Raw genomic sequence first — 12,628 nt, forward strand, 5'->3', positions numbered from 1 at the left:
TTCACAAAACATGTTTAATTTTTGACATTTGGACTTCTGATTATGTCTTAAGAAAATTTTCAAAACAGATAATCTATATAGTGTAAAAGCCATATGCTTTAAAAGGCTTTTAAACAAAAATCCACCCACAAAATAACAAAGCCAAAAACAAACCCATCAAAATACAACAACCCCAAAACCCTATTTTAAACACACAGATCTTAACAAATCTGTCCTTGAAAGCAATTTCATTTTCCTAAAAGGGCCCTCTCTAGTAAAAAAAAAAAAAAAAAAAAAAAAAAAAAAAAAAAGATTTCTTTTTTCATGTTACCAAACTTGGCTCTTCCTCCTTTATCTTGGCAAGATATTAATGGATTCAGAAATACTTAGCTTTTCTTCTTTACAAATGTTACAGCTATCATTTTATCTATCCTTTTAGGACATTCCAAGCCACTATGGCTTAACATTGCCCAGATGGATGATGCCTCTTCTGTTGAAACTTCTGTCTTCCATCCCAGCTTTATAATTTGCCTGCAGTTGCTATGGGCTGACATGTTGGTTGGAAGCTCTTTGCTGAGCCTTCCTCTTTGGGATTAACCCATCGTCAGTGAAGGAGCTGCCTGGGCTTGCCATGGCCACCACCTCCTCACCCACCTGCCAGTGTTAATGAGGATGTGGCCCACTCCTTTCACAGCCTTTAGTAAGTGTCTGTCTGGTGTTGTATGTAAAGTGCTAATGCTTCCCCTCAGAGCTATAAAACAGCAAAATATTTTTCCTTATAGTTAATAACAAATATAATGGACTTTTTGATGATTCCTTGAACTTTATTGTTATATTCCACTGGATAACTTCCAAACTGATTGTGGAATTGTGATTTCCTTTCCATCTCAAGAATTCACACTTCTTTTTTCCCCCTTTAAATATATATTTCAGGAAACATGTTTCCTATAGCTCCTTTCAGCCTGCAACCAGCCCATTCATTCCATAGACTTAAGTCCTCCAAGTTCTCAATTATCTACCTGAACTTCACCAAACTCCTACAAGAACTATGATGCAAATGAATATTGATAGAAAAAGAGGTCATTAACCATGGCAGCATGGAGTGCTACCCATGGTATTTTGTCTTTCAGAGTCCTAAAGCTCTCAGGGGAAGTTAAGTTTTGAGTGGATTGGGTGCTGATGACTCATGAAACACTTCAGATTTCACAGCCCTGACAGGCTGCTGGGAAGGGTATGTGTGAACTTGGTTGTCTTTAGGGAAGATGACCTGGAGCTGCAGGAGGGCCAGGCCTGGGGCTGGTGCTCAGCCCTGCCATTCCCATGCAGAAGATAGTACACAGCATGACTCAGTCCAACCCTCTTTTCCTACAGTGTGTGTGCCTGCTGCATCTCCTGCCTCATGTGATCCTGATGCAATTCCAATTGCATCACCCACACCATGTAACAGCATAGCAAAGTGACCGAAGATAACAGTAAGTAGAGCTAAAATGAAAAAATCAGATTTCCATGTTTAGTCACCCTTAAGAAAATTTTGAGGCTAACTTAAAATTTACTAGGACATCTCTCTTGTGCAAGCCAGTCTATATGATTGCTTTGCAATCGTAAGTGCACCCAGCTATTAACCTCCACTCCTACTCACATACTTTTTGGCCTGTGTTCTTTGTTCTTTTTCAGTTTAAATTTATCTGAGGGGAGGTTAGGGAGATTAGTGGTTTAGGATTAAGCCCCTATGCTGCAGCAGAACTAAACTCTAATGATCTGCCATGGGAAGCAGATCAGGGCTCTCCCTAGATAACAAAGGCAAAGTACTTAATGAAAACTCCTTGCAGCATAGATATATTCTTTTTAAGAATGTACATATTCCTGTCTGCATAGTCTTTTTTTAGTTTTTGGTTGTCAGCCACAGGACAATAACATAAATGAACCTCTTTACAGTACTGGACTTCGAACTGAGCTTCAACACAAGTCAAATCAGAAAGGGCAAACTTGCTACATGTTTTAAACCCATCTCAAAAACACAAGATCTCGGTGTCCTAGATGAAATATTGACCTCATTTTACTCATAACAGCAAGGCTATGTATTCCAAAGCAATTAATTGCACCAATAAAATTCATAGGCTTTGATGAGAGAGGTTGTTCAATTTATGACAGCTTAGTCCAAACTCTTCCTGTTTGCTGCAACTCATGCTGCAACTGCCCCTAAGATAAATTATCTTGCTTATTTAATATACATATCTCATTACTTGACCTGAGGTAAAGACAGAAATTTTTCATAGGCACTAGACCACACCTACCACACCATCCCTTTGACTGCAAGGGATGCAATAGCTTGTAAATAAAACTGTAACCATCTCCAAGAATTTAAAGATGCTTATTGAATTGACAGGAAACACATCTTCAGGACAGCTTTACTTGACAATTGTCTTCATGGGGCTAATGAACTATTTCCACTAGAAATAACAGCTCCCTTGCAAATTTTCTAATTAAATCTGCAGCTGCTTGGAACTGTATTAGCACAGCAAAGACTTCCTCTAAGCAAGCCTTCTGGGAGCCTTCCAGTGACCTTACCCTAGTTATCAGCTGAACCAAGGCCTAGGTAACACATTATGCAATTCAGAAGGAATCCTCATAGTTGCTCACAAGGAAGGAGAAGCCCTGCTGAGAGTAAGAGTCAGGGAGAAAACACTTGAAGTTCCTTGTTCTTTTATAAAATCTTTTCTATACCTCTCCTAAGAAAAAAAGAGAGGTGCAGGAAAAAACCCATCAGACTTGGAATGGACAGGAACTTGATGGTTTTGCACACAGAAGCTATCTGAGGTTTAAATTCAGCATAAATAAGCATGACCCTGCTCACTCTGATCTCCCAATTCCTCAGCAAGAGCCAGAAGGGGAGCTGTTTCAGGTGGGGAATGTCTTGGAAAAACAGGCTAAGTCTGTCTCAATATTTTGTCCTCTAATAAAGAAAATAAAAATAATCTGTACATCTGTCTTAGCCTAGTGCAAACTTTCATGAGTAGCACAACCAAATCTGTAAAAATCAGATAAGATAACCAACCAGTCTAGTTTCAGAAGTGATGCTCTGAAAGCCTATGAAAGATTGACCTCTGCCTTTATCGAACACTTTTAATCACTAGACCTGCAAATCCTATAGTGTTTTGATGACCTGGGGATACAGCACATCAACTTCTCATATGTTAAGCCCACATTTCATACTTTTTCTATCTGTGCTTTTCATTGAAACTTAGTGATAATGTGGAAATGTAAGTATTAATAGCTGAATCTAGAGGTATAGCAAAATTTCTGGGTTAATCTGATTTATTCTGGTTCATCAAGACAAGAGTAGCTGAAAACTTATTAGTCAGCAAATCTGCTATTCATAGCTCTGAGCACACAGCCTGTTATACATATTATCTCATTTATGTCTTTCTGTAAGAATACATAAACCAGTAAACCATTTTACTATATCCTGCAGTCAGCAGGGAACCTCCGGAAAACAACAATGAGGTTGCAGAGTACAAATTCTCATACTCGTGTGGTGTCCATATAGTCTCCAAACACAGAAAGAAGGATGATTAAACAGGTAAGTGAAAAACCTTTGGAAAGCCTCTATCTGTTTTACTTTTCTTTAGAGTCATATGGTTGGAAAATTCTTAACATAGAGAAAAAGGCTGCAAGTGATGTCAAAAAGAAGTTTCTAGTGAAGGGGCTATCTTCTGTCTTCTGATAATGAAGAAACTGTGTGTATTTATCTGTCAATCCACAGTTTGAGTTCACAAATTTGTTTCATTTGTTTCAGAGGTATTAATTGATCTTGCAGACCATCTCCTCTCTTTTTCCAGGCACAAAGAGATTTGTGACATTCTTTAATACCCCATGCAACTCCTCTCTCATACTGGCAGTAAGACTTTGCTAGCAGTTGTTCCTGTCAATTGTCTACTACAATTTTAACGTGTTTTCTAGCACAATTCTTTCTTATTCTAAAGAAAAAATACCCTCTTTTATGAAGATACATACACTCTGTGCTTGAGGATCATTATCTACTCTTCCTTCGGTCTTTTTTCACTTTACAGTTTCCAGTACCATAAATTTGTCCTCACATGTGTTATTTCTAATTTCTTTACTTTGGATTTTATTTAGATAGTTATCTATTTCTGGAAGTCCAGTGTCTAATTCAGGACAGCTGTGGGTTGAACACAATGCATCTTAAAACAAACAGATGTGGTCAGATATCTCCATGGGATGTTTACCTTTTATACAACAGGGTGACATCGTTGACTCATCTTCAGTGTGTGATCTGCTGTAAAAGATAGGACTTTTCCAAAGAATTTTTTTGTAACTGGTTTTACTCATGTGATATAAATACTGGATTTATTCCATATGACTCCTTCCAAAGGTTTTCTGCTGCAGTTCCCTTAATAAACTGCATATTATTTTTCAAAACCACATCCAGTTTACCACAATCATAGCAAGCTCTAACCACATTCCTAGGTGGAATTCTGACTCTTCTCACTGGAATATTAATTGAACCTGTCCAACATGCTCTTGACTTGACTTTACAAGTGATTTGGAAAAACACTGAGAGAATGCAAAGAAGGGTGGGCTGCAACAATATCACACCTTCTGGCTTGACACAATGCAGCTAATCAATACACTTAGAACTTGGCTTCCTAGCTGAATACTCCCTTTGGAGTCATTTTTCCAGATTCTGTCCCTTCAACTTGTCTATCAGGATGTCACCTGCTTGTCACCTCTCAGTCCTACTGAGAGATCAAGAAAACTGACTGCTGTGCAGTCAGAGCCTGACATCCTGCCAGGGCAGAAAATTAGACAGATTTGAAATCGTTTGTCCTGAGAACATTCATTTTGTCTGTTGTTCATCCCGTATTTATCTTCTTGGTATTTCAGTCTGAGTATTTGTTCCAGCACTTTTCTAGGAAGTGAAATTGTAGTCAGAGCCGATAACATCAGTCTCCTCTTCATTTGTGGTTTTTTTTTAAAGCTGTGGACTTTCATTACCTGTTAGAGCCCCCTGCCTTCTGCAAAAAGGACAGACACTCCTGAAGGTGCGGCTCAAGGCTGGGCACAGCCAGTCCTCAGGTTCAAGTCAGGTCCAGACAAACTGGAAATCTCTGCCTTACCTAAATATTTTCTGTTTTAGTCTGTCCTTAACTCTTACTTCTCTACTGCTGAGTCAGCTGGCCTTTCTGGTAAAAAGTAAACCATAACAAGCATCAGACATTTTAGCCTTGTTAGCACCATCTAGCTTTCCCTTTCCACCCAGTGATGGGTTACAACTTCTCTCACTCTGCCTGTTACTAGCACTGCCCTTATAGAAGTCTGCTCAATACTCTCATTTCAGTCCACACTTGACCACCTTCAATTCATCCCTAACTCTTTGTGCTTTTCCCTCATACCTATTCTTAGTAGCCTGAACATTTGCATCTCTTCTATCTCCAATTTCATAGTAAATATTTAGATTTATTTAGTTGCTACAACTTCCAGCCTCCCAAACTGCCACAGGTTGAATCAGCATTATATTTTTCTTATATTTATATTATTTATATTATATTATATTTATATTTATTATATATTATTATATTATTATATTTGTCTTATTAACTCTCACTAGCATTTTTATTTTCACCTTTAAACAAATTTTCTATGTGATCATTCTTGTGTATTTTCCAAGCACACTATTGTCTGGCTGTCCAAAAGCCTGCTGGCTTTGCATTATTTTCCTACCTCCCCTATAAGTCAGTCTTGTACCAAACATTCTCACCACAAATATTAGCATGTTGTTGTTCTTTGATCTTTCATCCCTCTCAACTGAAATTCCATGAGAAAAGGACCTGTGTTCTTGGGTACTTTTCCCATCTTTCACATCAAGTAGTCCTCAGACATAAAATACAGTTCACTTCTACCCCAATATACTTTGGTCAATTGGTTCTTCTCCCTCCCACATCAGCCCTTCCTTGCCCTACACCACACAAAAGACATGACGGCATCTCACCATGCAAAAAATCTTCCCATCAACTTCAAAACCATACTAGTCCAAGAAAGCCAAACTAGCCTTGTGGCATTTTTGTTCATCATACATACCTGCTGATCCAAATTGGGCTGGTGAGCCAGAGCGTAAAAGGGAAGCTGTCTGGCACTATCAAAAGTCTGTGCATCTCACAAAAGTGCTAAAACTATGTACATGTATTTAGTCTCCTTCTGATGTGGTTAGGGACTTTAAAGCTGTGCCTTCTGACTGACTGTGTCTCTAAAGCATAAGTCAATTGAAAACAGGCCTGATGCTCCAAAGGGAGTGCTCATTTGCAAACCTCAGTCCAGCTGAAGTGGATTGTGCTTTTTTAGGAGACTGGTAGATAAACAGACATCAAACACAGCCTGAGAACAGCTCTGGTGCACTTCTGAAAAGAAGCAAATTGATATCTTCCGTCTCCCTGCAAATGGGGAATTAAAAGTTTCAAGACTAGAAATTGCAAATTCATCTGCTGTGGTAAGACTTCAAGAAACATATACATGTCATTTTTCTTCAGTATAGAAAGGAGTGGGGTTTTTGCTAACCAGGGGAATGTTTAACTTTTTTTTCCTGTTTATGTATTTTCATGCTAACAAAAAAAAATACAGCCTGCCATTTCTATTTTTCAATAGTACTTGTCTGCACATGTGCTAAAATTACCACCTAAATAAATATCACAGTGTTCCTCACAAGAAAAATCAGTTTAGTTGTCAGGAGCAGTGAACTTTATGAGCTTATTATAAATGAAAAAAAAATTTGATTTCTTGTCACCTTCTTCAGATTTGCAAGAGGGCCTATTTATTATTTGCTCACACCAAAAATTGGGTTTTATTAGATAACTACTTTCATGTCCTTGTGTTAGTTATATTTAATTTATATGCTCCCATTTCCTGAATAATATTTTTTAAAGGCTTGATTTCTGGTCATTCCTCTTTGGACTATAGAAAAATAAGCAGGCTGAGCAAAATACCAAGGCCCTGCAATTATTAGTTTGTCTAAATAGCTTTTATCTGAATACCAAAGTAATGTTTTGCCAGTGTCCCCTCATAAAGGTCAAAAATCGCATCTCTAAAAGTGCCAGGTACAGAACCTTTCTATTGCTGGGAAGCAAGTGGTCCTGCATCCCTGGAAACTGATTGAAAAATACCTGTCCATACCTCAGAAACTCTGCTGGTGAACTGAAACACTTAACAGCTTTGACAGCTGCCTGAGAAGCGGGGTGAAGGGGCAGCTCCTCTCTGGAAGGCACCAGCTAGGCTGGCCGTGCCGTACGGGCAACACGTGGCAGGCTTGTCCCCTGCACTGCCATCTGCCATCATGCAGCAACAGGGGAATTCAGGCAATTAATGAATAAATACTTCCTTTAAAGGTTCCTGTAGTGCTTTTTCTTCTCTAGCCAAAGTAAGTTTATTAACTCCAGCAACCTGGCCATGTGCCACTTTGGAAACTATCCTGTCATCTGACTTGTGTTTTTCCTGCACAGTCAACTGTGTGCAGAAAACTTCTTCACTTTGTGGTCTAGACCCTGACCCTGACAGAAAGATTTCTGTCTATTCAGGTGCTGATATTGCACCTGGGAGTAATGAGGTAAAGAAAGTGTGGTATAGGTCTGATTTCCCTCAAGGGCTGATTTCCTGAAGCACCCAAACCATGTTCCCTTTAGCAGTCATAGTGGTCACCTTTTGTCCTAGAAAGTACTGCATTTTGTTGCTGGATAAATGGACCCCTTTTCAATAATCCTGAAAAGCACTCCATCAAATCAAGAGCAGCATCACTTTTATCTTTGACAATGGTAGTAACATACTCTGCTGTACTTACACTGACTACACATTCTTCAAGATTTTAGAAGTAAAAATGAATGCATTGTCTTCTCTTAATACAACAATCACAATTAATTAGAATGCATGTCAGTTTAGAGAGCTGTTACTTCTTGACAGTATCAGTTTGATTTAACATTTGAAGCTTGTTAGAACTTCGGTAATTCTGCTATTTGTTTATTACAAATAATTGGCTTTAGAGATTGCATTCAACAAAACCTATAATGGTGAAAGAAGGCGATTTCACCTTAGGTTAGGTTAGATTAGATTAGATAAAACTTTCAGAACAAATTCTCTAATGTTGTGTTGGAGAGGCACTGGCACACACAGAGAAGTTGTGGATGTCCCATCCCTGGAGATGTTCAAGGCCAGGTTAGACGGGGCTCTGAACAACCTGGTTTAGTGGAAGATGCTCCTTCCTATGGCAGTGGGGTTGGACTAGATGATCATTAAGGTCTCTTTTAACCCAAACTATTCTGTCATTCTATCTGATTTTTTTTACTGACTGCACAGAGAAGTAAGACAATACTGTTTTTTCAAACTCCCATTTCAAACTGCTTTGCCGTGCACATGCCTTGGCACATACAGTGCCAAGAGGGAGGCAATCTACCTCCTTTCCCCTCAACAGCACATGGCCATGGCAAATGCTTCTTGACTCAGGAAAAGAAACAAAAACAGAATTAAAACAGGTTTAGAGAATAAAACATCACTGCAGGTTGCAGAAATAAATAAAAACTGATTTTTATTTGATCTTGTTTATCTCTAAGCTCCTGAAACTGAATGCCAGAATGAGTACAGAGAGTGCTCTCCAGCTGGCCTGGACAATCTGCCAGCACACTCCCCTCTGAAGGGCATGCTGCCACCCTGTTCCACTGCCACCCTATTCCTTCAAGCCTCCTACTCATGGAGTACCAGCAATGTGCCTGTGAATATGTGGCACAGAGGATTGCCATTTGAACTCCAGGTGAAATCACCAAGCTCCTTAAAATGTTCCAATATAAGAAATGAAGGTGTTTGGCTGCAGATCACAGTGCTTAGTGAAGGGAAAACCTTTTGGACAACTATCGCCTAATTACAAAGTGAAGTGTATGGTCTGCCAGTGATAGTACAGGAGATTTTATGTTTGAAAATAGAGTATTTATATTTCAAGTGATTAAAATTGTTTACTTTCTTTGAATTAACCTTCCACATGAAAATAAAAATAATAGTATATTTCTAAAATCATCTGTCTCCCTGCAGAGAGGAAGATTTACTTTTACTATGGCATAGTCCCAGTTTGAATAAGCATTAAGTTGCGATCAGTGCAGTTTACTACATGGAGCTGCTGTTCATCACAAACCTGTGATCATCACATGAGGGGAAGGCACAAAGTGTATGCAGAGAAACAGGATTACATTTCCATGCCAAAAACTCAGCTTGCAACTGGGCATCCCAGGAGCGATGTTGTGAACTCAGTGCTTTCCCTGTCTCAGTGGGGATCCAGATGCAGGGCATCCAGAGGAACCAGGGCAGACATTCCCAAGTTTCCAGCATGATAAGCCACTAACAATTATGGGAAATGTTGATTTAGAGGCACATATCTAAGGTGTTCCTGTGGGTCTCTACGATCACTTGCCATCAGGGCAAGGGAATCATCATGAAATCAGTGCCACAGGACACAGACATCTTGTGCAGGCAAAAGAGAATGCATACACAGGCTTTTTTTTTTAAATGCTGTAAGCTAATAAAATACTACTCAGGCCTACATTTCACAGCAAAATACCCAGTCTTTTGACAGAAAATCCAGCATTATTCTTTTTCCCCAACTTGGAAATCCACAAGAAAGAAAGATTCTGACAGCTGCAGATTTCACAGATGTCAAAGGCACAAGCCCTGCTCTTACAGATGGATTGCACAGAAACACGCCTTTTGTTAAAAGACAGAAAATTAAAGGAACATTTAATCATGCTCTGACAGGCTTCTTAGCCCAAGGCTAATACTCTGAGTCCTGTAATAATTCCTGAACTCATACATTGGCTTACAGCAGGTGGCCACAGAGATCTCAGGCAGTGGAAGTGCATTAATTGTGGGGCCAGCTCTCTAGTTTAATAATAAGAAACATGTTAATACTACTCCTTACCATAAAAGCAATAATAAGCAATGCAAGCACACACTCATAATTATTTTCAATTACTGTGCAAATAGTCCCTTAGCAGCTCGTTCTGAAATTTTTAAGTGCTAAGCCATCAGCTGTTTTTCATCTTTATTAAATAAATCAGATATAGAAATCTTTTTGTAATTAATATTTATTGGAAGCAATAGTTCCAAGAACTTCCAAGTCCAAAGATTAGTCAGTTCAGAGATGATCAAACATTTTGTTAAAGCTGCTCTTCCCAAACTTTTAGATCTGTTAGATCTTTGAACACTTCCAAAAATCTGCTTCTTAGTCTGACTTTTGACATCATAAGTGTGAGTAAATATATCTTTGTATCCTCCTTCCAAATTTGCCCCTCATAACCCTATAGCTTTTATTCTCAGGAGTTGTTTTAGAAAGCTTTGCTTAAAATGTTTTAGAAACAGTACATAATTGCAGGAACATGGAAATCCCCATTCAAAGTAAAAGTAAATGAAGAAAAGGGGAAAAAAAAGAAACTTGAAAGACACCTTCTACATGGATTAAGCAAATGCTCATGAACATTAAAAATGGAAAAAAAAAAAAGTAGGCCTTACATGTTTTTCTAAAAGCTAAAAATACCACTGCTTCCCTTTGCAAGGATTTGTTAAGAAATATTTTCATGACCATAAATTACCTGAAGTTCCAAGTGTAAAGCAGACAGCCACATATGCCATATTATATAATCTCATTCAAGTACCTTGCAAACATAAAAATGAAGACTCAGAGCCTTCAGGTTTCATTCATACTCCTCTGCACAGTACATCAGCAGTGATTTTAGGCATGGCATTAGGAAAAGAAATCCTGTACCCCAAACTTCATGACCTAGAGTTAAACTAATCACAGGTGTGTAGGCTCCAAGCTTCAAAGATTTGATTTCAAATTAGTGCATGCCCACTTGTGTTTGAACACAACCTTCCTTTACTGAAGCAGATGTCAGCTGGTAGGTGTGTCACATTTACACTAGAGGGGTCTTTTCTGACACCTGGTTGGCAGAAGTCCTTGCAGATAACATGGAAACTAAATAGTTTGGTGTTTTGCTTTCCCTAAATGCACACGCAGTCAGAGGCAGTGGATTGTCAGGTCAGAGATTTCCCTTACACCCTTCCTTTCCCTCAGCCCTACACAGAATTTTTTTCAGCACCCCCTGGTGCTTTGAATCAGAAACACCACCTCCCTAGGATTCCCACTTCCAGCCGTGAATTCCAGAGCAGTCTTTTATGGGAAGACTTGGGTGGCAATTTCTGACCAGATGGGAAGCCAGAGTAGAGGAGGGTAGAGTTGGCAGCTGCTGGCCCCTGTACCTGCAGGTCTGCAGGCATGAGGTTGCAGGCCCTGTCCATCACATCACATCACATCACATCACATCACATCACATCACACTTTTCCCTGACACTTCAAATGTGTCTGTGTTTGACAAGAAACATCAAACGTGGCAGGTGAGTTTCCTCAAGCCACTCTCTTTGATGACATCCTTTGAATGTTTTCTGGCTCTATGTCCCTGAAGAGAATTCCTTTTCACCAGCATGCAAAGAAAAGTTTACATTTATGTTTGGAGTCTGAATATTTCTACTACCTTTTTTCCTGGTGTGGGGGTTCGGGGAATTGTTTGTTTGCCTGTTTGTTTGCCTGTTTGTTTGCCTGTTTGTTTGTTTGTTAGGCTTAAAGGGTCAAGGCCAAAAGTAAATTAAGATGACACTAGCAATTTTTCCCTTCTGCTGGTCAGATCTAAATGCTCTGAGTGCTCCCAGGGAAATCAGCGCAAGCACTAGGGCTGGGAACTTAAGTAGAAACAATTCCAGGCTCATCTGGAGTTCATCTCTTGGTCTGGTCTGTAACCACTTGTTTTCCTTACTTAACATCACTGCCTATTAGAGAAAAAAGTTGTGTGCGAAGAGTCTGGAAGAAGACGTCAGCTGATTTCAAAGCAGTTACGACAGCCTGTGGGTCTAATTCAGGTGCTTTCCCTGAGTTGCACAAGCACTCATAGCAATCTGACTCCCTGTGTCCTGCAAAGTCAGGAAGCTTTGCAAGAGAGGCCAAACAGGAATGGCAATATGCCCAAATGCCCATGTTTATAGAAGCCCTGGAGAGCTGTTGACCTAGTGCACGTGATTCCAAAAGCTGGCTCACTGGTCACCCTGCCTCCTCCTCAGGAAACTGTGCAGCAGAGCAGGCTCATACCAACAGAGATGGTGCCTGCACTCCATATGCAAAATGTGACTGTGCAAATGACGTTTTCCATGCCTTTCTTGTTATTTCCTGCAGGAGCCACACAGCTAGCAAGGCAAGAGGCTTCTCTTCATTCAGGGCAGAAGGAGAATGCTGTGAGCCCATTAGGCTTATACTGCCTGTGATGTGGCACCACTAAAATGGATGAGCACTGACAGCTCTGTACGAGGTATTTTTAAAGTTATTTCCAACCTTATGGCCTGGCTAGTGATAAAAGCACAGTCTCATTGAGTGACAGCCAACAAACTATTGCTGCTCCCATCATGCCATAAGCAGGGAGACAGCTGGCAGCACCTAAGATGGTGAAACAGCACATAAGGCTGGCATGTGGCACTCACCACTGTTCTTGTCCTGGCTTGGCAAAGCTCTGTATCTGCCTTACTCATATCCACATTTCTGTCTGATGTGAACCACTTCCTT

General features: G+C 39.8%; 1 long non-coding RNA gene across 1 annotated transcript; it reads left to right on the top strand.

The window, feature by feature from the left end:
* The first annotated feature begins 500 nt into the window (after positions 1 to 500).
* On the top strand, positions 501 to 12,378 carry LOC143691946 (uncharacterized). The gene is made up of 4 exons (XR_013179747.1): positions 501 to 679; positions 1,351 to 1,451; positions 3,452 to 3,559; positions 12,245 to 12,378. It is a non-coding gene; the product is annotated as an uncharacterized LOC143691946 (long non-coding RNA).
* The last annotated feature ends 250 nt before the right edge of the window (positions 12,379 to 12,628 follow it).

Source organism: Agelaius phoeniceus, chromosome Z (genome assembly GCF_051311805.1).
Source record: "Agelaius phoeniceus isolate bAgePho1 chromosome Z, bAgePho1.hap1, whole genome shotgun sequence".
NCBI lineage: Eukaryota > Metazoa > Chordata > Aves > Passeriformes > Icteridae > Agelaius > Agelaius phoeniceus.